The sequence below is a fragment of the Polistes fuscatus genome, unplaced genomic scaffold (assembly GCF_010416935.1).
Source record: "Polistes fuscatus isolate 324 unplaced genomic scaffold, CU_Pfus_HIC Scaffold1, whole genome shotgun sequence".
In the NCBI taxonomy this organism is placed as follows: Eukaryota; Metazoa; Arthropoda; class Insecta; order Hymenoptera; family Vespidae; genus Polistes; species Polistes fuscatus.
The window spans coordinates 9,357,382-9,381,266 of NW_025112997.1; the positions used below are offsets into that span (position 1 = coordinate 9,357,382).

At 28.5% G+C, this 23,885-nt stretch overlaps 1 protein-coding gene and 1 long non-coding RNA gene across 2 annotated transcripts in view; both read left to right on the top strand.

Annotated features, from left to right (window-relative positions):
* Positions 1–23,885, top strand: part of LOC122520217 (glypican-6) — a 156,948-nt gene that overhangs the window by 17,261 nt on the left and 115,802 nt on the right. The window lies entirely within an intron of this gene.
* On the top strand, positions 1,117–4,587 carry LOC122520231. The gene is made up of 2 exons (XR_006304473.1): positions 1,117–1,180; positions 4,523–4,587. It is a non-coding gene; the product is annotated as an uncharacterized LOC122520231 (long non-coding RNA).

Below are 23,885 nucleotides of genomic sequence, written 5' to 3' on the forward strand. Positions count from 1 at the left end.
GACATTGGTATTCAACGATTTAATAAAATACTCTATAATCCTATTACGAAATAACTGACTCCACGGTATTCGTGTTTATATTACATGGTAACATAAATCTATCGTTTCAACGAAGTCTGTTATTAACAGCTCCGGGCATAAATGTCAGACGACGATTGAGGAAAGTTTCTGCAGATAAGTTTGAATTCTCTCTGAAAGATCGTAAAAAAGTTGAATGCGTGCGAATAGAAAGGTGGTTTGGGGTTACGAAGGAGTAAAAAGAAGAAAACTTGTCGAAGATGGTAAGGAGAAAGAGGAGGAGGCAAGGAGGGTAGAAGTAGGAGGAGAAGGAGGATTTAAAGAGGGATCTTTTTTCTAGCAAAGTATCTTTCCGAGTGTATAATCCGTAAAAACGATCGTAAATATGTAAAGCAGGAAGTTAAGTTCGATCGGCGAATTGGTAAAAGATGAACCTTGGGTAAGGTAAAGGAGGAATTGTTGTGGCGAAGAAGGTAAGAGGGAAAGGGTGAGAGGAAGGTTCGTATAGATTTCACGTGGGAAAGTTAGGTAGGCGTTGCTTCCTGATCAAAACTTGTACTTTATAATGTGCATGAGATATCATGTGACGTCTCTTGAATTATGCTGCTGCTGTTATTGTTGTGAGTGATGGTAGAGATGAGAAATGGGTGGGTTAATTACAACTTTTAAAGCAATATTAGGTTTAATTGTTCAATTTGTTTTAATTATTTTTATATTTATTATAATAATTTGTAGAAATATGAGTAAGTGCAAATGTTGGTATATTTTATAAGGTATTTTTTTTTTTAAATATTTATTTATTTGTTATGGAGAATTGTTTGAAAAAAAAAAAAAGAAATAATTGTCTGTTAATTAAGATTTAAGGTTTGCAATGAAATTTAATTTATGATAGGTTATTGTGCAAATTTGTATTAATATTTTAATTATTATTTGATTATTTATATTATAAATATAGTTTTTCTGATTGTACGAATCATTTAGTTTTTCAAACGTTGTAAACCCCATCGATTTTTTTTCTTTTTTTTTTTTTTATTAAAAATTTCAGACCATATTACACGATTTTTTGTTGTTTAAATGAGTTTTTTTTTGTTTAAAAATTTGGACCCAGCACCACTTTGAAGATAAAGTGCTCACATTTTCAGCGCATTTAAAAAATTTCAAAGTATATAAAAAATATTTTACAACCCTTCCATTATTGAAGATAGCTCCCTAACCCTTTTACAGTACCATCACGAAAAGTAATTCTATCCTTTCGTTTATATTGGGTACATACGTGTAACTCTAAAGGAAAAGGGGGTTGAAAAGAGAACAACAGGAGCTGGACTGTGCTAGCCGACAAACAACTTCGTTGACGTCATCATCGCATCGTATTCGTAGTTGTAGTTGTAAACGTTGAGAATCTCTTGCAAGCATACGCAAGCCATTATACTCGTGCACAAGGGTAGCGAACTCTCTTAGCACACACACACACACACATACATACAAATTCATATATAGTACATATCAGAGAAGAGAGTTTATAGTAGTGTGAGAGCAACCTTTTTTGAGGCACTAAAAGCCAAACGCATCATAGGGGTAGGGAGGGTATAGGGGGTGTACGTGTGTGTTTTATTGTTCACGTCAAGATCTACAGTTTGTTGTACGCTGATTTTCTTTCTTTTTCTATCAATCTTTAGTTTTATATTTATATATATTTTTTTCTTTTCTTTGTCATCTTCAAAGAAAATTGTTATAGTGTTGAAATAGTGGAATTTGTTTACTTTTGTTTTTTAAGGATTTGAATAAGATTTTATAGTAAAAGATATTATTTTGAAGTACTGAATGGTGGATTTTAGTGAACACGTAGGTTTTATATGTGAGTTTTTTTTTTAATTAAATTAATCATTTGAATGAGTACATATATATAAAATACTATTACGGTAAATTGTTGTGACTTTCTCGTTAGTTTATAGTTTTGAATTTAAATATAATTAACAACTAATAAAACAATATTTTTATTCTACAGTTTTTAAAATTATCGAAGCTGTTGTTCCGTTTTATGTTTATAAATTAACATAATATTTGTAATAATATTAATTAAATAAGTATTTAGAAAAGAGTGTATGTCAGATTTGATAAAATTTATAAGAAAACGTAAAAACAATTTATCATTCCATGTAGTAATTAAAAAGTTGTAACACAAATTAGTTTTCTGCTTTAAAAAAGAAATAATAAATCCAATAATGAACAAATAATTTCGTAACTGTGGTGCAACACATAAGTTTTGATTTAATTATTCAAATATTATAAAATTTAACATACACTCTTCTGAACACTGATAAAATTTTAATCAATTTAATTTATTATTACTATTATTTATATAATGTGAAATCAAAAATCCGCCTTTATTCTGCTGTAATAAATGAATAATAATCCAATAACGAGTAAATAATAACTATACCAACATACAATATTTGATTGATTTACTCAAATATGATGAAATTTTCAATACATCCTTCTTCTTTACTCTCAATTTATTATACATATAAAAAATTTGGTAATAAAAACTAGGATATATAACAAGAAATTACATAATTATTAATTTTTTTATATTTTAATTAATGATTTTTTTTATTTGTTTTTAATATTAAGCTCCAAATATATGAAAACAGAAAATAATTGAAAGATGTTGAATCAGAGAACAAAATTCTAAAGTCAAACATACCTCTTTAGGGTTCTGAGGTAAACACTTGGGGAATCATTGTTCTTGAGTTTAAAGTTTTAAATTTATTTGTTCTTAATCTCTGATGAAAGAAAGACACTGAAGGTACCTACTAAAGGTTCTAATCTTTATAAGGAAAGATCCCTTTATAGAAAGTACCATGTATATAGATGTAATGCATTAGAGAATAGAAGAATGATCTAGGGTTTCGAGGATTAGCTTGTTCTTCGTGATCCAGCAAATTAGTCTTTAGAGCTTTAGATTTTCTCTTGGTCTTTCTTCTCTTCCTTTTTACTTTTTTTCTTTTTTTTTTCTGTGCTGATAGATCTTGCGGAAGATCTTCGTGGTCTCTTCTTCTTTTTCTTTTACTTCTTTTGCTTCTTTTTCTTCTTCTTCTTCTTTCGGTTGAATGAACATATCCGTAAAAGACAGGGAGCAATTTTCAAAAGGAAATAAATCTTTATGTAATAGTTCTTGTTTACACTTGAGAAACTTGTAAGATTATGTATGTAAATGATAGTACTGAATAGAGAGGTTCGCGTTTACTACCATAAGTCATATTACAGGTATGATTTATTCTTTATAGGGTCATATTATTTTTTGTAAATTGTTACTATTACTTTTCACAAATAATGATTTGAAAAGTAGTAAAAATCTAAGTCAGAAAAAAAATACTTCTAGTTATTTTTTTCTTTTTACAATTACTGGCATAAAAAATATCTTGGTATTTTGGCTAATATAAATAACTTTTAGATTATTAATATTTTCTTTATTTTTTTGGTTTAATTTATATATATTTCTGGTAATTTATTTTTATATGGTGTTACATTTTAAAATATTAGTTTTGACAAATAATAGTATAATATAAATATTAGTTTGGTATTTTGTCTAAAATCAAAGTTAGAAAAAGAAAAATTAACTTCTAATTATAAATACTTTTATAATTTAAATTTGAGCTAATTTTTTTTGATAGATATTTATTTAATTTATAGCCTATTGTCCAAGCAAATGGATTTGATTAAAATTAATAGCTACAACTTATACATACATATACACATCTACTTCAATAGATAATAATTTATATATATATATATTTTCAAATATTAACATATTTAAACCACACACACACGCACACAAAATTATGCTATCTTAATAATATTAAAATAAATAATGCAAATATACAATTTCATTTCCAACAAACAAATAAAATTAAATATAAAATGCTTTAAATAAAAATAATTTTTAAGACTCTCTATAAATTGATGTTGCATCGTAAGAACAGCCCTCTTATAATTATATAATTTATCTTTAAATGCTAAAAAATAAAAATGATAATAGAAAATATGCAAAGAAGAAGATAAAGATAGGAAAAATTTTTGACGGAGGAGTACTAAAGTAAGAACGAAAGAGTTAAAGTAGATAGGAGAAAGGAAAAAAAAGATATAAAATAAAATAAAAAAGGGGTAAAAACGAAAAAAGAAAAAGAAAAAGGTTATCCTTTATCTTTATAGATAAAGATAAAGGATAAAGGATAAAGGATAAAGAAAACAAGAGAAAGTACGCATAATGGTGGCACACAGAAGTTTCGCCGTGAGCGTTGATTAAAAGCTTCGCAAAGCGCGTATGTACTCACTCTTTCACTCTCACTCTCACTCACTTCCTCACTCTCACTCTCACTCACTTCCTCACTCACTCACTTCCTCACTCACTCACTCACTCACTCACTCACTCACTCACTCTACTCTGAGGGTTACCGGCATTTGCCCGGTTTCTTTTGCACCGAGAAATCTTTTACGTTTATAGCTTCCCGCATTGCGATTGTCGACTATGAAGACGACGACGATGAGGAAGAGGAAGAGGAAGAGAAAGAGGAAGAAAAAGAAGAGGAAGAAGAAGAAGAAGAAGAAGAGAAGAAAAGAAGGAGGAAGAAGAGGAAGAGGAAGAGGAGGAGTAAAAGAACTGGGGAGAATCTTCTTCGTCCTGTTATCTTTCTTTTTCCTTAACGCGTTCTCTGTCTATATTTCTATCTCTTTCTTTCTTTCCCTTTTTTTCCTTGAAAATGCAACCACCAACATTTTTTTTACGTCTTTCTGCAAAGTTCCTTTTTTTTTCTTTTATATCTTTTTTGTTCGTTTTTTTCCCTTTCAACGTTTAATCTTCCCTTTGGTCTTTTAAAATGTTTCTTTTGATTAATCTAATTATTTTTTCAAAAGATATATTTTCGTTTTTTTTTCTTTTAAATGTTATCTACATTTTCACATCTTTTTGCAGTTACGTGTTATTTTTTTAACCTTTTTCATATATTTTTTGTATTTCCTTCATCGTTTTTTAATCTTTTCTTAAACTTTCGAAATATTATTTATTTTCTTTTTCTCCCTCTGTCAATTCGTATGATAGATGAATACAATAGAAAGGTAAGGAGGGTTAGTGTTATTTTTTCTTGATCTTATAATCTTCTTAAAATATACCTTTTAGTCCTGTTTTCTTTTCAGAAAACGCTACCAACATTTTTTGTAAAATTTCTTATCTTTACACCTACGTTGTTAGAATTATTTTTCGTATGATTATTTTTTTGTGTGTATTTATTTATTTTTTTTTCTTTCTGTATTTATGCAAAGGATAAAAAGGTTAATGGTTAATGTTATTTTTTCTTATTTCAATCATCCTTTTAATAATGTCTTTTTAACATAATGATAGTAATAGAATTGAGAGACTTCTTCTTTTCTTACTCTTCAAGAATTTTCTTTCTTATCTTTCGAGTTTTTTTCTCAATTCTTCAGATTATTTTTTTTATTTGTTTTATTTGGGGATTTACACGTATAATAGAAAGATAATAAAAAAGCTATCGTGACTGTTCCTGATTCTAATCGTCTTTCTTCAAGGTTCATTTATTATTAACATCAAACTTACCATACATTTTTTATATAGATATATAGGTATTATATGTATTATATGTACTATATATTTATACGTGACTACTACAAGTATTCAGGCATTCTGAGTATTTCAAGTAAGGTTCTTGGGTAAATGAACAATTCAAATTAAACAAATTTACAGTCATACTTACATTAAAAACATTGTCATTAACTCCTGCTATCAACAATCATATTTTTGTCACTGTGAATTTATGGGAAGAACAAAAAGATTATAAAAAGGCTAACATAATTTTTCTTCATTTTAATTATCGTTCTATTAAATTTGTTTATTAGTAAAACTTAAACCTTTAATACACTGGAATGATACAAGGAACATATTCGTTGTTTATGTTCATTTATTTTTATATCAGGAAAATTATTTTCTACTTAGGTATTTTGGTTTTTCTAAGTGTTTCATATAAAGTATAATATCCTAGTAAATAAAATATACAAATCTAGTAAATAATAATCTATTTACAATCACATTTTTGCTTACTGTGGATTCATGAAAAGAATAGAAAAGTAATAAAAGGATGAATGTTACTTATCATTATTTTATAAAATCTATTTACCAGTAATATAAAACTTACAAAAAACCATTCAGGATACTTAGAAAGATACTCAAGTAAATGAACAATTTAAATCTAGAAGATTCACAGTCATACTTATATTGCAATCATCATCATGAATCTCTGTTACCTATAATCAGTTCATGACCAGTAGTTACAAATATAATATAATGCGAATATACTACAGGTAGAAAACTATTGATCATAGATAGAGGATTACTGATCACAAATGAACTTATACAATCTCAAACAGTCTGCTGTTTATAGACAACTAAGTATCCTTCATCATTGAAATATTAATACCAATTTATGACACACATTCTTTTGAAAATACTAACTACCCCAAACATTGTTAATTCCAAGATAACACTTATAGTGTTCTAAAGAACGAGCTCCGTTTCAACAAGTTCTAAGTTTTAGGTTTAGGGTATAGGTAGACAAAAAGTTTAAAATTCTATTAGGTACTTTTTTTAACGCAAATCGGAATACTATAGGAATTACAATAAATCGGTCTCTTTGAAGTATTAAGTTGTCCGAAAAAAAATCCTACTGATTTTCGAAGAAAATATTTTTATATTTATTGGTCGACATAATAAACCTTTTGTATAAAAATCCAAATAAATATATGTTGCTTTCTACATATTTGTTCCTCTTTTAAAATTTTACAGATTTTAAAGTCAAATTCAAAAGTCAAACTTTCCTATTTTAATACATTTAATATCACGGGGTTCACCGGTAATTCTCCTCCCCCTAGTAAAATAAATGCGTTGTACATGATTATACATTTTAACCATGCAAAATTATCTTAATGTTCAACTTGTTAATTGGAATTAATTTTTACGAGAAATCGAAAACGAATATGTTGTTTTCTATACGGTTGTTCGAAAAATTTGTGTTAATATTTAATAAAACATTCAATGGTAATACTTTTATTATTATATATATTAATATAGAATTATATAATAATGATATATCAGAATAATGTAAATTTATCTATTATACATATTATCATATTTATTAAGTTAATTATAAATATTTTTACATTTATATAAATTCATTTACTGCCATGAATACTTCAGGCACGACCCCCTAATGCAATTTGAAAACGATAAATCGACGTTTATTCTGTCATTATTTTTTATAACATAGTGATACGCGAGTCATGTACTTAAGGAAGATTGAAAAGTCGGGAAAAGATAGAAAAAGCAAGAAATAGGGAATGAGAAATAGAGAGGGAGAGAGAAAGAGAGAGAAAGAGAGAGAGAAAGAGAGAGAAGGTAAGAGTGAGATTCATTTTCTCGAGAGTCTCCAGACGCAAGTCAGAGTGCAGAAAAGAAAGTTGGCTTAGAGGAACGTTTCTTTTCTAGTCGAAGTGTCGAACCTTCTTCTTCTACTACTTTTAAGAATTCGAAGGAAACTCGTAAGTGATTCTTTCCCAGGAGGACCCTTTACTTTACTTTACTCCATTTTATTTCCATCGTATTTTCTAATCGTTTCATCGAAAACAAAAAAGAAATAAGAAACACAAGTGAACTTTTCTTTTACGTATCTTATATAACATTGTATTCACTTGCAGTTTTTTTATTTTTCTTTTTTCTTTTTAGGGACAACGAATCGTTAATATATTTATAATAAAAATATAACAATGATTTTTAATGCTATAACAATTTATTGGTATACAAATGTAAATAAAAATAAGTGAAATATATAACGTTTTTGTAATAGATGGGGATCAAGAAATGTATTATTTATTTTATAAATTATTTTATGCAATATCCTGCTTTCAATTATAAATACTAATTATCTGTTAATTAAATTAACAAAAAAAAAAAAAAGAAAGAATATTCGTATATAGTGTATCTAAAAAGTCACTTTACTGACCGAGGCCAAAGATAATATAATGAATAATTAAAAATATAATTTGTTTACGACATATTCAGTAGGCGTTGTAGGTCTAGATTTTTCTTTAATCAATACTGTATTACCACCATTCAATTAAGTAGACCAATATTCCTTTTTTCTTATTCGATAAAACAATTTTTGAGACACCTTCGATATTTCGATCATATAGTTTTTTAAATTATTGATCAAATTAATAGAAGCGACAAAGGAGAAAATGAATGATTGCTCTATTAAAACGAACGACTCAATTTTTTTTTCTTCTCTCTCTCTTTCTTTTTTTTTTCGAACTAAAGTATCGTCGCACCGTGGTCAATTGTAGTCGTGCGATAAAATTTCTTGTTTGCCAAGCTGACCCAGCTTGAACCCCGATGCCGTTGTCCGAGCACGTTTTTTCACTTTCTCTCTCTCTCTCTCTCTCTCTCTCTCTCTCTCTCTCTCTCTCTCTTATTGTTTTTTATTTTTTTTCGATACGCTCGAAGTTATTACGAACGTAAAAAACATACGCGGAAATTTCGTTAAACATAATCCTGCATAGAAATTGAATAAATCGAGGGGTATTCGACGAACTTGGCAAACTTTTCGATCGGTTCTTTTAACGTGCGTGATTTTTCATCAGGTTTGTATTTTGTCTATTTTTTTATTTTTTTATTTTTTATTTTTATTTTTATTCAATTTTAGATGATAAATCTGATAAGTTTACTGGCGTGGAATGTTCGCGTTGCAATGATTATAACAGTGCGATCAAATTTTGTTTTAACTCGAATGGTCTCCTGGCACGATATCCGGGTTTAAAAGTTTACGGGCTTTTTTATATGCATGAGATACTTATATGTATATATATATATATTTTAATTTTTGTTTGCATTCTTAACAATGTACTGTAGTTGATAGTCGTGGTAGTTAATTGCGAGTGACACGCGAATTTTGATTAATTTCATTTAAAGTTGATATTAGCATGACTGATTGTATACAAATTTAAATTTATCATCTAATCTTTTAGATACGTTCTATAATATATGAATTAATTTAGGAACTATTTATATATCATAAAATATTTTTTTCTTTATATATATATTACTCGTGTTATAGGTTAGTTTACGAATAATTGTTTGTAATGTAATTTATATAGGATCATGTTTATACCTTAATTGTGAACTTGTGATCGGATCTTTAGAAATGATTATTAAGTTTCACAAAATGAATCATTGTATAACAAATTAATTAATTTGTTAATTATTTATTTTATTTATTATTTCTATTGTTTATTGGCAAAACAATTAATTTTATACGATATTAGATGTTTCATTTTTTAAACACATCATTCTACATGGAATGTCTTTAAAAATAATTCCCAATAATAAATAATTATTTATTATTTATACAAAATTATTATTGAATCGAATATTAAATAGACATTATTTTATAAATTAATTTATATATATAATACAATGATAAATTTGAAAAAAATTCACATAGAATTACGTTTTACAATATATAAATAATATTATTTTACAAATGAATTGTATATTACTGATGAAATCTCGATTAGATATAAATAATTAAGAATTCATAGGAATTATAATAATTATTAAAACGATTAGTATATAACAATTTGCATCGAATTTTCTACAACTATGCTTACACATGTAAGACAAGTCCCAGTGTACTTGTAAGAAATTTCGTATTTCATGATATCAGTATAGTCTTCTATTCTAAGGTTTGACTATCGGCAATGCCATTCTACGATCTCGGCTCGCATTTCTATCCTACATTAAGGATTACTTATGATCTTAAAGTTACGATAACGATCAGTATAAAGCCAAGCCTGCACCAATTTGAGTTAGTCTGAAACGATTGTTGTCTAGCTTGTATAATAAGAGGAAAGAAAATGACTTTGGTTCCCACGGCAGAAAGAGAAATATATAGTTACTTTCAATCGACTTTACTATATTCCTATTATCATTTTAGTTGCAGTATTCCTTAAACATGATTCATCGAGATAACCTGTTTACATTGTTGTGATTATCATGATTTATTTATTTTTATATTAATTAAAATTAGATTTAATAAATTGTAGAAACAGTGTGTAAGAGAGAAGGGGGGTTAAGTATTATTTATAATAATTAGATTTATTTATTGTATATTTTTAATGCCATGGGAGTTACCGGTGACCGTCATTAAATTTGTTTATAGTACCACGTGTGGTTCATTAGTGGCTTTCTCTCTCTTCCCCCCCCCCCGGCAAGATAAATTCGTTGCATACGATTACATGCATTTTAACTTATTCGTTTTAAATAATATTTCAACATAGTATGTAACGCATAATAACAAATTCGTAATAAATCATGCAAAATTAACGTGACATTTGACGTGTTAAAAACTTTTACGTAACTTTCCAAGCAACCAATTTATTATAATAAATGGTTAAAGCTTACTTTATCAAACGAAGTAAAATATCAACAACGAAATGTTCATTCAACTTCGACATTTAAATCATATGATTCGTGACAAATTTGCTACATAAGAAAAAAACAAAAAACATGTGACAATAATTACATTAATTATTAAAACTTATACACCTAAAATATTTTCTATTAATGTTATCTTTTTCATTATAATTTTCTTTGCATCGAAAAGACGAAATGGAGGAAGTGTATGATATGTTTGAATGACCGTTTAGGGATACGCTTTTAAGAATGTTCGTGAAAACCGCAGAAAAGGTTCGATTCTTCTATTCTTTAAGGACTCAGGGCTGTCCAACCTTTCGGTTTCTTTTGATACATTTTTAAAGAAGTAAAAAAAAGCAAACAGTAAATTGTTCTCAGACTTAACACATAGAAAATATACTAATGTTAATAATTATTATTTTAGTGAAACAAAAAAAGTTGATAAATAAATCGTGTTTGTGAATTTATAATAAGTTACATTTATTATAATAAATCGTGTGCGGGCTTTTGGTCAGGGATTGGACAACCCTACCTGTAATCTCTTATTTTCCTGCATTCTTTTCTTCTTTTCATATTTTTTTTTCTTTTCTTTTCTTGACATATTGGATTCTTTGGGGAATAAAGTAAAGGTATACACAATTATACGGGGATTACTTGTTGGCCCTATTTCTCTAAAATTGATAAAAAGAGAGATAGAGAGATAAATCCAAAAGAGACATTCTTATTCCTGTTAGAACATCTGTCAAGTAACGACCTTCGAACCGGGACACGCGACAATAAACGAGGGTTACGTAACAACTGTTTTACTTACTAACCCTATGGCCCTTTACAAGGTCGTTGTTGTTACGAGTTTCTGTCTGTATCCTTTTCTTTTTTTTTTTTTTTTTTAAATCTTTCCTTTTATTTTATTTTTTGTTTTCTTTCGAACCGTTATGGTTCAGACAAAATACCGCTATTGTGATATAAATAATTAACCCGAAAAAAGCTCTCTTGACGAATCATAGTAAATACGTAAGAACATAATCTGTCAAATAAAATTAATGTTCAATTTCAAAATATAATATTCTTTGTTCGTAGAGAAAAATATACATATAGGTATAAATAATTATTATTTATTATTAACGCCATTGATTGAATTATTCAATTATATTTTTATATGCAATTTTACTTTCTTGTTTTATATATATTTAATTTATAATTATTATTTAAAATATTATCTTTTTAATTGTTTATTATCCAATTATTTATTATCCAATAAATATAAACTAAGTGAATATTATATTATATATATATTACTTAAATAATTTAATAATATTTATATACACAAATTCAAAGTTAATTTATTTACGAAAGAAAAATCAATTTTTTGAATCAGATTTACAAACAATTGATAAACCTCCTTTCCCCTGTAATCAATCTAATACCAATCATTGATAATACAATATGTTTTACTATAAATATTAATAATCATTCATTTAAAACACTAATTACTAAAAAATAATGTTCTCAAAAAAGAAAAACAAAAAAAATTATAAAATTAAAGATACGTGAGAAACAGCTTTTAACTTCTTCATGGGAACCGAAACCATGCAAGTTTGTCGTCGCTTGGTTTCACCGACAACAGCATTATCGAAAAAGCGTTGGAGGCTCAAGAGATTTAATACACACACACATAAGAAATATATACAATATACACATATACACACAAATATATCTGTACACATACTTCTGGATATATCACACAAGTAGTACATCGTAGTGTTCTGGTATGAATGCAAGCCACAGAATGCACATCCTTTCGAAGGAAACCAGATACATATTCCTGAGTTTCTGAAGGTGGAGCAACACCCTCTCTTTCTCTTTCTCTTTCTCTTTCCTTCTTTTCTTGGCACCCTGAGCGCTAGCATTGTCACTTGAGATTCCTTCTATTTTATATATCTTTCGATCTTGTCAATGGATAACTACGTCTACGTATGTATTATATTTTAAATAATAAATAAAATATGTTGAATATAAACAAACATGGTGTCTACAGTAACTGGATTGTATTATAACTTTGTTATTTTATATAAAAGAAAAAAAAACAAAAAAAAAGTGGACACTAAAATGTTGCATTGTTTAATCATAATTAGGCTGTAATGATTTTTTTTAAATGTGGGCACGTAAATTGTGTCGTCAGAGTTTGCTGATTTTTGCCTAATACCCAAATATTCAAGTTTGGATCAAACATTTTATGTTAATTATTGTTATTTTTTTTCTTTAATTTTAATCTTTCAATTGTAAATTGTTTGTAACGGTGATGAGTATAATCGTGAAACATAGGTAATTGGTTGGTAATATCCATCATCGAGTAAGTGTGTGCAAAGTTTTGAAAATTTTGCATTGTTTAATAAGGGTTGTTATTGAGTATTGTGATAGGTTTAACAGGAATGCATTTGTACAGTTCAACAAAGTTCAATTAGATTTGGTTTTTTAAACGGAACCATACCAATCTTTCTACATTCATTTATTTGTTTAGATATTTCAAATATTTGTTTGGATATTTCTTATATTTTGAGTTACATTATTCCTTTGTTGAATATTAATATTTAAACAGTCGATATTTTTGGGGAATTTTTTTATGAATGCAATCTAACATGAAATATGAAGTTTAGTTAAGGAATTAGTTTCGGATACGATAAATGGGTATAGGTTTATGTTATAGATTATCAAGGTTCTTCACAAAAGGGAATATTAATATTTTGTTATCTTGGAAAAGTTAAAGAATAGCCTAAGGTTAATCGAAAACAAATAGCTAGAGGCATCCAATTACCACAATAAATGTAACAAGGAGTTACTATAGAAATATGCGCATATTTATATAGTAGTAGTAGCAGCAGTAGTGTAGATAGGTGATCAAGTATCGATGAACAAAAAGAAATCTTTAAACAACATATTACATACCTTTATACTATGTAAATGTACTAGTAACTAAATTTAACATATTTGGATTAGGAACAAAGTAACAATGAGTAGTGAGTATCGAACAGTCTTATAAGTTCATTCATTTCTTTTTGTTCTTAAACAAATTATAACAAAAACTGTATTGGCTTATTGATTAACCAAATATTACATGTACAAATTATACAAGTATTACAAGTAACAATGAATAATATATTGGACTCTTTGATAAGTATATATGGTTTTAGTTGTTTATTAGTTTATCAAAAAAAAAAAATCACATGGGCTTATTGGTCAATCAAACATTAACATTGAATAAAATATTACACAATACATATTAAAACTAAACACTGACTCATTATATTAACCAAAATAATGAAAAGTATTCACATCACTTCTGGTCATAATATAAATTAATTTCCATTTTCAAATTTCAATTTCTTTACAAAAGAATGAGAAAAAAAAGTAGAGAATGAGCAACAAGTTCTTAGAAATCGAAGGAAAAGTCCTCGAATAACTCTCAAAATTATTCGTTTTCGATCGAACGTATCTACAGTAGGTGGTGGTAATGGTGATGATATTGGTGGTGGTGGTGGTGTGTTGGTGGTGGTATCGGCGCTTAAGCGCTTCGGGCGCTCGTTAAAATGCAGTTAACGTCACGTCGTTGACGATAATGAAAGCGTTTCAGAATTTCATACGTGCTCCATGTTACCCCCTCTTATTCTTCTTATTCCTTACCATCCTACCAGCTAGCTAGCTAGCTAGCTAGTTTTACACATATATTCAAACGTACATAGATGCATACATTTATACAGAGAAAGCAAGCAAGCAAGCATGCAGAGAAAAGCAAGGAGAGTCAGCCGGCTCCTCCCAAGCCCTCTTCACCTCACCCTTTCTTTTTCTTCTTCTTGTTCATTGCACCATCGTTCTTTCCATCCATCGCTATATCAAGCTACTAAACGCGTCAGGAAGGACGGTCTGTCTGTTTTTTTCAAGGGGTTGTTTCCTTATAGAGCAGCCCCTGTTTTCCTATAGAAGAAGAGGGCTATATACAACGGGGCGAGGAAAGAGGGCGGTTGGTAGGTAAAGTTAGACTTGGTGAGCCTAAGGGTGGAGTGGGAGGAAATTGGAGGAGGAGGACAAGGAGGAGGACGAGGAGGAGTTGGTAGGCAGAGTTAGATTTGGTTAGCCTAGGGGTGGACTGGGAGGAAGTTGAAGGGCGAGAGGGAGTTCGTAGGTAGAGTTAGACTTGGTAAGTCTAGGGGTGGACTGGGAGGAAGTTGGTGGGGGGACGGGATTGAGGATGAAGAAGAGGAATAGCAGAAGGCCCCTTCTGACTTTACTTGACGATAGTCGATGCCATTTCCGTAACGATGTTTGTTTTGATCCAACTAAACCTTTTTATTTCTTTACTTTCTTCCTTCCTTCTTTCTTTCTTTCTTTCTTTCATTGGTTGGTTGGTTGGTTGGTTGGTTGGTTCCTTGCTTTAGATCATTATTCGATCTTTCTAATCTTGGCAATCGTCTTGGTGGGAGTTACTTTTGATTTTACTGAGCTAACGGTTCAGGAGTAAGAGAAGGAAAATAAAAAATATACCTGATGTTTATGTATAGACACGTTCAGTAAATTTGATGGAACAATTTCAACGTTTCGGAGAAACGTGTGTCTGGTTGGGCGTTAGATGTTTTTAGATTTTTAATGATTGAGAGTTGGCAGATTGTAGGTTTTGGTTTATGGGACATTTAAAATGTTTTTTTAGCGCAATGTAAGTAAATATTTATTTAATTATAATTTATGCATGTATATGCATACAATATTAGGGACGATTTGTAAATAATTTTAATGAAATATATATTTGATTTGATTTACTTGATTTGATTGGATTGTATAATTATTTTTATTATTATTATTATTATAAATTTTATTTTATTATAGGATTTGTTTTATTTGATTTTATATTGAAATTTTTATTATTTTATTATTTAACCGTGTGTTTCTTTTTATTATTTAAACCTTGTAAGAAATTATTGCACTATTATTATCTAATCAAATTCAATTTTACAAAATTTAAGTTCTTTTGCTAAATTTTAATATCAAATTAGTTGTTTATCGTGTCCAAAAATTAAAATTATTAATAAAAGTGTCACAGGGAAGTTGGACAGGTTAAAAATCTTTTCGAACTTTATTTCGATCTTATTGAACGTTTCGTCCCTTCATTGGGACTTCTTCAGTAACTGAAATTTTATTATGACTTTTTTGAAAAATACATATTATATAAAAAAATAAAAAAGAAAGTTATTTAATATTACCTCGATCGTTAATGTTCAGAGTCTTTTACATATTACGAAGACATACATTCTTATAAATAAACTATACTTAACATTTACAAATCGTTATCCTAAAACAGTTATATTTAAACAGATAATCAAAATAATACTGATTCAATCTAGACTAATGTTTAATAGTCTAGGTATCCTCATTATTATGGTGCTTTCTCCTATTACTGTGTCCTATTGATGATGATAATTAAACTTTAATATCTCGTTGTAAATGCTATTTAAATTATTTGTGTCGGTTCTGTAATTAAATGTATTATTATTTGCTATGTGGTACATTTCGCTTACATTTCTTTTGTACCAATTGTCTTCTATATCTAAAATAGATGCTGTGTCAAATTTGAAATTATGTCCTGCTTTAAAATGATGTTCAGCTAACGCGGTGGTATTGGTTTTTTGTGCATTAGTAGGTTTACATTCATTCCTATGTTGATCTATTCTTTTTTTGAGTTCCTGTTTCGTTTATCCTATATAACTCTTGTCACATTTACATGGTATTTTGTACACTAAGTTTGACTGATCTAGTTTATCAACCGGTTTGATATTGGTGTTTTTAAAGCATTTACTTATTTTATTCGACAGTGGTTTGATAAAAGGAAACTTAATGAATTTTTTATTATTCGGATCTTTAGTACGATCCTTGTCTATTTCAAACTTGTTAAACACCATGTGGATGAGACTAGTGGGATAATTGTTATTTTTTAAAAGTGACTCAATTCTTCTCACATTTTCAACATGGTATTTCTTAATGTTAGTGTTCTAAATAATAAGTATAGTTTATTTATAAGAATGTATGTCTTCGTAATATGTAAAAGACTCTGAACATTAACGATCGAGGTAATATTAAATAACTTTCTTTTTTATTTTTTTATATAATATGTATTTTTCAAAAAAGTCATAATAAAATTTCAGTTACTGAAGAAGTCCCAATGAAGGGACGAAACGTTCAATAAGATCGAAATAACGTTCGAAAAGATTTTTAACCTGTCCAACTTCCCTGTGACACTTCTTATAATATCAAATTTTACTTTCCATGCATTTCTTTTAAATTCCATTTCCTTCATTTATTTTTACTTTTAAATTATAATAATAATAATAAGTTGTAATAATTTTGTATTAATAATGATAATAGTTTTTAATAATAAAAAGATCGTCAATTAAAGATTTCTATTTGTCAAATATTCGATCCGAAAATTTTTCTTGCAAAAAATATAAATTTTACTATCAATTCAATTAACTTTAATTCACGAATACAATTACAAAAAATATAATTTTTTCATTGACAACAAAATTATTTTTTAATTAATTATTTATCTTACCATTTGCATACGATGATAAATAATTAAAAAAAAGAAGGCTCAAATTATTATACAATTTACTTAATAAAATATTTCGTAAAGATTTATGTATCAATAAATATCGCCTATGTAGGAAAGTATTCATGCTGATTGATAGTGTATATATATATATATATATAACACGATTTACCTAATTAAGTGTTACATAGGAAATGGACGATACGAATTTATGATTCTTCTTCTCTCTTTTTTTTTTTCCTCTTTATGACGGGCCAATCATATCGAACGGTTATGAGGAAGGAAATCGATGACAGGGAGCAACGAACTTGATAGAAAGCACGTCGACGGTGCTGTACGTGCAGGTAGGATTGACAATTGTAGGAAAGAGCGAATATGAATGACGTAGCGTGGTTTGGGACTGACATATGCATGTGACACGCGTCAAATGCAACCCCTCATTCTCTCCCTCATTCTCTCTCTCTCTCTCTCTTTCTCTCATATAAACTCGTTTCATAGTCTTCAGTATACTCCGTCCCACTTCTCAATACACGTATACACATACAGATATAAACGCATATACAGGGTGTTCGGTCCAAGAGATCAGGACCAAATTTATAAAAAAACGTTTAACAAGATTATCAAGTAGGTCAAAAAAGTTCATTAAAACTTATTGTAAGAAAAAATCTTTTGACCGAAGGAGTCAGAAATATTTCAAAGATTTCTCTTTAATCCTTTGCACTCCGAATTATAATTTCAATTTTGTTGCCAGCAGTTCTCAATGCTTTTAAATGTTTTATTTGTAATTTATTTTAAGTAAAAAAATAAGGCAATTTAATCAATTTGATAAGAACGTCGAATGAGATTCGAGAAAGGAGCTCCTAAGATAACAGCTGATATCGAGTTACATTCGTTATAGGAGTGCAAAAGGTTAAGGGGGAAGGTAAACACAAAAAAAAAGCAATGATAATCTAACACGCAACGTGATAATAATTTACTTTTCGATGATAATAATAATAATAATTTTGGTAATAATTTTGAATAAATTCTAATCTATCTTTGGTATTACAGGTGACAAATTAACAACAGGGACATTTATTTATAAAAATATGATCGTAATGAAAGAACGGGTTCCGGGATTTCATTGAATTATTTCTACTTGAACAGGAATATTTAATAAAATTCGATACTTGTTAAATTCGATGAATGAAAGGTTATATTCGTTTGCGGAAGGAAAACTTCAATTATTTATTTCCGACCATCAAAAACGATGAATATGATAATCTTTGAAGGGTTTTTATATGCTTCGGGAAAGACATTTTCGGATCTAAATTAATAAGATGCACCATGTGATTGTATATATTGTGATATGAGATATTTCATATTAACAATCAGTATTTATAATAAAATATCAGTACGTTAATAATATATAAGGATATTCTTAGATAATTCGTTTCTTCTTATATAATATGAAATATTAAAGTTAAGAAAATTTTTATAAAATAGCATAGTAAATTTATGAATTATGTTTTTATGAGACTTACGAAATATTTTTTCATTATTTTTCGACGTTTACTCAATGTCATAAGAGTCCTACGTATTATGATTATGAAATTCTTAAACCAATTTACTGAATGTCCACAAGTGGACAAATTGTAAAGTTCAAAGGTTGTTTAAAAAAAAAAGAAAAAGTTAATATGAACTTTGTTGTTGTATTTGATCTCATATAACACGTTCTAACCTTTGAGACATCCCGTATATAATATTCGTATATGCTCATCAGACCAGTCCTACTCATTTGCAAATCAACACAGAAGGTCATTAAGGGTTGGCAACTTGCACTCATTTCTCATCCCATCTGCGAATCTTCCTAACTTCGACATCTGTGCTTTCTTTTTCTCTCTCTTTCTCTCTTTTATGTGTCCTATCCCTCTGTCATTATTTCTCTGCTTCGTTCATTTTTAACAATGCTTTTCCTATTTTATTTTCCTCGTTTTCTTCCGTTTTTTTGTTTGTTTACTATTGTTAAATTTTTTTGTTTTCATGGCCAATCGTTTGGAAGAAATGACTTCCTTGTTAGCAGAGAACAAGAAAAAAAGAAAAAGAGAGAGAGAAAGAGAGAGAAGAATAGAATATCTATTAAGAAGGTTGACCTATATAAATAGTCGAGCAAAAAAAGGGTTCTCGATTTACCGAAGAAAGTGTCGGCATGGCGTTTGAAGTTGGTGTTCTTTTATATTAAACGAGCATGAATAGATTTATCTAGTCCTTTCTAGTTATAAAGAATAGATCAAATTACTAAATCGATTGAGGTGTGGGGTCGAAAAACCTGTGTTCAAATACACGAACATTTATTTTCTTCTTCTTCTTTTTTATCGGTTTTGAGGTATCTTCGCTTTTTTCTTTTTTAATTTCTTTTAGATTTCCATAAACGTTCAAACATTCATTATTACGTTACGTTTTCGTTGAAATACGTGCATTTTTTTCTTCTTTCTACTTTTTATTCCCACGTGAAAACAAATTGTTTTCTGATACCAAATTATTACGACACATATCATAAACCTTACAAATAATTACACACGTTGCAACGATGTCTCAATATGCATGTATCGTAGAAGCCCTTTGGTATTGGACAAACGTAGAAAATAAGAAGCTGTGTGAGACGATGAGGGGTGGAAGCAAGTTAAATGGGGTGGTGAATGAGGGGGGTGGTAAAGTATCCAACGAAGGGTTGGATATCTTTTCGTTACATGAAGACGATGAAGAAGAAAAAAATTGGATGAGACGAAGAGACATATACTCACACTAGTATGAGTGAGAAACAGAAAAAGAAAGAGAAAAAGAGAGAGAGAGAGAGAATAAACTTTTGTTCGTGTTCGAGACGGTTCATTATCCGCGGCGCGACCGCATTCTGTTTGATGTCGGGGACGTAGGTAAACACTTTGCTAAAGTTTACTTTTTCTCGATGCGCAGTGTGCACCACCCTTCTTGACTCTACGATCCGACACGCCCGGCTACTCTCCTTTTTTTCCTTTCTTTCTTTTTTGTTTTTCTTCTTATTTCGTACTTTAATCATTTTCTTATTCTTTTTCATCATCATCATCATCATCATCATCATCGTCATCGTCGTCGTCGTCATCGTCGTCGTCGTCGTCGTCGTCGTCGTCGTCGTTGTTCATCTATTTGTTTCATCTATTTAATTCTTTATTTTTCCTAGAGTCATTTCGAACAATCGATTGATCGGATTACGAATTTTTTTTTATCGATAAAATATCGACTAATAATTCGAATATATTATTTCATCGTTAAAACGCAAATAACTTCTCGACTTTATTGATTTAATTATTTCATCTTTATTGACTGACCTACTGTTTTCTTTTCATATTCCATTTTTCTTAACAAAAATTCAATGGAAAATCCTTAACGATTTTGTGCATTTGTGTATGAGAAAGAAATATGGATACAAGAGTGGATAGGGTAGGTGGTTGAAAATAAAATAGAGATCATCGTTCTGGGTCAACGCTTAAAATGTGAAAACTTTTTCTTAATTTGTTTTTGACTACATACGAGTAGATTGAATGAAGATTAAAAGATGGACGTTTGAAAGGAATTTTGTACAAGTAAAAAGTTACGAACCCACCAACCAACCAACGAACGAACGTAAGCAACCGTGGTGTTTATCCAAGCCACGAACAAAGTGCTTCCAGCTTCGTGTTCAACCAAGAAAATTGTTTAGATTTCAGATACGAAAGGTTGTAGATAAAAATGGGTAGGGAAGGGTGGTAAGGGTAACGGTGTAAGGTGGGATAGTGAATTTCTTTTTCCTTCTTTTTCTTTCACACATACACATACACACACAAACAGATGCACTTTTACGTACACATTAAGAGAGTTTCTAAGTGGAAGGAACGGTTACATACAATGTTTTATTTCCCATTTTTTCTCTCACGTGATTTGTAATACATTGAAGTATTTTACATGTGTAACACGTATGTTTATAATCCGAAGGAAAAAAACAAGAGAAAACCGTTCTAATTTCTTAACCGAACTTTTCTTATTTTTTTTGGTCTTTTTTGAACCCTTCACATCGTTTGGTGTATATTTTTTCTTGTTGTTTTTTATTTTCAGTAACACATTTATACATCCACATATACTAATGTTTACGTATAGAAACGAATATACACGGGTGTGAGATCGTTGACCTAAATTTTGTTCATTTTATTTTCAAGAATATTTGTACGATATCCACTGATTTAACCCAGTTATTTTATGATTGGAGAGAATTCAATATTTCGCGTTACGACCTAATATACTCGTCACGCGAAAAACAGTATTTACCACTTGCTATTTAAATTGCTATAATATTTGAAGACCCAAAATTATATTAGTCTATTTATAAGATGTTTCAAATATTCGGCGACCAAGATGAAATAAAATAAAAAAAAAAAGAAAATAAATAATAATTATAAAAATACCTTGTACAGTGTGGTCTAAACAGAATTAATTTTTGTCAATTAAATTTAACGCTGTATGTCTAATCAACAAACATTTTCCAGATTATATTATCTAAATGTAATTCCGTAAAAGAAACCGGTTAAATTGTTTACAAAAATTATTCAACAAACTGCAGATTCTATTTTTAACTGATCACTTTTCTAAATAATTGATTTTTTTTCTTTCTTTTATATACACAAACTATATGTTTAAATGAAGTAAATAAATAAATGTTAGTAATAAAATGATTAATTTGTTACAAATAAAATAAATCAGTCATTTGATTACAACTATATACAATATTATTATAATAATTACCAAATACTTTGTTTAACGTTTATACTAGCAATTGTTTCTTTTCAAGGACACAATTTTTTATACCATACTTTTTCAAATGAGTAAAGTTACGTCATAATGATATTAAATACTTGATAAAAGTCATTAAATTATTGACATGTCCTTAATTAAAATGAGATCGTTATAAATGTCAAAGAAGATGAATAAATAAATACTCGATCGATCATCTCGGATCAATTAATTGTTAAAGTAGCTAATTATCTGACTAAGAATATACTGAACCTTAAAAAAGATGATGAGGGATGAAGAATAAAAAAAATAAAAATCTAAAAAAAAATAAAGATAATAATAATAATAATAATAATAATAATAATAATAATAATAATAATAATAAGGGGAAGCAGAAAATGAATAAGAAGAAGAAATTAAATTCGATGCGACAAGGAAGAAACACCAAGACGGATCGTATCCGGGTAACCAACAGTAGTTAATTAACTACACGCTTGCTTATATATCCATCTTAGTTTATTAAAATGAAGATACTAGTAAGTGCAGAAAAGAAACAAATCGTGTATAGTCTTATGTTAACTGTAATGAGACACATGCACACACACACACACACACACACACACACACACACGTGTGTGTTTTCTCGTTTTAAAAGAATCGATCGAGTCTCATGTGATTACACCTTAAGGATAGAGTCGTACGTGCTCGTCCTCTACCTCGATCTTCGTGATCGGCATTAAAACTGGTTTTTATCCTTCTTCCTTTTCCCTCCCCCTTCCATCTCCCCCCTTTAGCCACGTCTCTTTTTTTCTTTTTTTTACTTTCCTTTACTTCACTTCACTAGTTTATAAATACGTTACTTCACCCTTTCGTTAAAATAGAATGTTTAAAGAAATTTCTTTTCTTTCGCAAATGTTGCTAAGTGATTTTTTATTCTTTAAAGAATTTTATTTAATAAAAATTTTTTTCTTAGTTTTATTAAATTAATTTTAAATAAATTAATTAGTTTTTTAATTATGTTCGTATGTTGCAATCATTTTTGTTCGATAGAATGTATGAAAGAATTTTTGGTTTTTTTTTTCGTGAATTTTGTTAAATAATTTTTTATTAATTTCAAAGACGTATTATTGGTGTTTGAATTTTGCTTATATGTTGGGATCGTTTTTGTAAGATGTTATGGATGTAGAAATTTCAATTTTGTAGGATATAATGGTTAAAAGAATTTTAGTTTTTTCACTAATGTTGCTAAGTAATTTTTAATTTTTTTAGATTCTTTTTTTTTGTATTAATTTTGGAAACGTGTTATTAGCGTTTGAATTATGTTTATATGTTAGAATCATTTTTATAGGATAAAATGATTGAAGGAATTTCAATTCTTATGTGAATGTTGCTAAATGATTTGGTATTCTTTTAAATTTATTTATTTATTGTTATTAATTTTGTTAGAATTTGTATTTTATTTATTCACATCGCCCCATGTTTTTTTTAAGAATTATAAGATAATTCAAATAGATAATTAAATAACATTTTCCATACCATAAAAAAGATGTAATTTTACTCTTTTTTTTTTCAAATATAAAACTACCTTTTCCTATCTTTTTTTTATATCAATTTTTATTAAGAAAAAATCTAGCCCATATAATAAATATTCTTAAAATAATATGTATTAAAATAACGTAATGCATAATACATATCGATATTAAAAGAAATAAAATTATAAAAAATAATTAATTCATAAAAATCGTATTATATACTTTGAATGAAATTAAAGAAATTTATCTGAAATATTTCATTACAAATTCTTATAAGAGTTTAATGCTCATTACTTTTGTACGCCCATCGTGTACATATGTACATCTATATATATACATATATGTATGCATGCCTATCTGTATGTACAATGTATGTAAGTATGTTTTACGTAGAGAAACACATAAAAGCAGGAAAAAAGAAAAGAATCGA